A 1,954-nucleotide genomic window follows, 5' to 3' on the forward strand; every position below is an offset into this window, starting at 1 on the left:
GACCAAAGCTTAACAAACCTACACAAAACCCTGAAACACAAAAGCAATGAGAATTCCACGTTCTCCAGAACAGTAACTACTACAATAAATATTTTCCATGTAAAAAATTCCAGCACACAAATGTGACCAACTTATACCAGACACCCCACCAAACACCAACGCAATGTGGTAAAAGTAAATAACTAAACAACATGTGGACGGATAATACGTTGTTCACAATTGAGCAGGCTGTGTGTGCCCCCCCGCCCCGACCCCCAGCATCAAGGCCCAGGGACCATTTCCGTCACACATTAGATGGATAAATGGCAGAGAAGGCGGGGCACAGGCAAAGGAAACAGTTAATGAAGGACAGCTAACAAGGGAAGAAACTAAACCCCATTTCCAGGCAAGCAGCAAGGCTCCAGGCCCTCCACTGTTAGTAGCAGGGGTCACATGGGCAAGGAAAGGGCAGGCTTAGCTTTGTTTTGTAATCTCCTTAAAGGCACCAAGGAGTGGCAGGACAGAAGAAACCACAAGGTCAAAATCCAAGGGAGATCAGGGGCTGGAGGCAAGCAGGAGACTTGAGAGAGTCTGCAGGTGAAGGGGCCAGAAGTCAAGGAGTGGGAGCCTGAGGGGAAGATGAAAAGGAGCTGGGACCCTAAGGGGAACCGAAATGAACCAGGCCACCACCTCCACTGCCCAGGGACCATGGCTCTGGGAAGGGCAGGGGAGGACAGCAAAGGAACAGACAGGTCCCTGAGGCGCTCCAGCCACCGTGAATCCCGCCCATCCAGGTACGCGGTCGGATGGTTAGCAGACAGTAGGTTTCTCTGCTATTTGTAAGGTTTTCCCTGGCCAATTCTTTGAGAAGTGGATGACCTCTTCCTTTTTCCTAGCCTGTCTCAGTCTGTAAGCTGCATTGAAACCTGTGCACCGTGTGCAACCCTGCTGGCGTCTGAAACACCAGTGGCACAGCCCCAGGCCTCACAGCCAACGCGCAAGCCCCACAGGATGACAGACTGACAGACAAGTTCGTCTCCCTCAGCTGTTCAAACCTCTCCACACTTCCCTCACCTGGATCCCTGCTGCTGCTCAGTCAGTTGTCCCCAGCTTTTCTTTCCCCCACAAGTGTACCATACAAAATCCAAAGGAAACGCCACACTTTGTGGTGGAAAAATAAAGAACAAAATCAAGACGTCATTCACCACCCCTCTGATCAGCACTGTACTAGGCCCCCAATAGGAAAAGACATTAAAGGTGAAAGACCTGGAGAGAAATAAAGCTCACATTTTCACAGCAGAGAAACCAAAATATGCACAGATAAATCAATATAATCAATGAGAGTGTTTGGCAGGTAGCTAGACATAAAAACAATATATAAAAGTAAATTGTGTTCATATATATGAGCTAAATAACTAAAATTTGAAAAGATGCCACTTGGGAAAACATCATGATAATATCAAGTACCTAATAAAACTCTAACAAAAAATAGGTAATACCTGTAGAAAGGAAATGCTATACTGTTCAGGGAGCTCTATTCAAGGAGCTCTGGTGGCACAGTGCCTAAGACATCTGACTGCTAACTAGAAGGCTGGAGGTTCAAACCTACCCGCTGCTCAGCAGAAGGAAGTTGGGGCAATCTATTTCTGTAACAATTTCCTGCCTCAGACACCCAGTGAGGGTCGCTATGAGTCGGAATCGACTCGATCGCAACGAATTTGGTTTTTTGGTTTGGTTATTCAGGGATATTAAATAAGACCAAAATAAATGGGGAGGTCTTCCAGATTCCTGGACTAGAGGATTCAGTCCTGTAGAGGTGCCAAGTCTCCCCAGCTGAAGAGTGGATCCTCAGAGCAACTACAATCAAACACCGAATAGGTTTTCTTTCTCTGACTTGACAAGCTAATTCTTAAAACTCAAGAAGAACAAGAGGAGACTTGCCAGCTTCTCCTCAAGAAGCCAGCAGGAGGGCTCT

At 47.0% G+C, this 1,954-nt stretch overlaps 1 protein-coding gene across 1 annotated transcript in view; it reads right to left on the bottom strand.

Annotated features, from left to right (window-relative positions):
- Positions 1–1,954, bottom strand: part of RPTOR (regulatory associated protein of MTOR complex 1) — a 428,490-nt gene that overhangs the window by 386,044 nt on the left and 40,492 nt on the right. The window lies entirely within an intron of this gene.

This window comes from Orycteropus afer, unplaced genomic scaffold (assembly GCF_000298275.1).
Source record: "Orycteropus afer afer isolate SDZICR_OR568_19922 unplaced genomic scaffold, OryAfe1.0 scaffold00018, whole genome shotgun sequence".
Classification (NCBI taxonomy): domain Eukaryota; kingdom Metazoa; phylum Chordata; class Mammalia; order Tubulidentata; family Orycteropodidae; genus Orycteropus; species Orycteropus afer.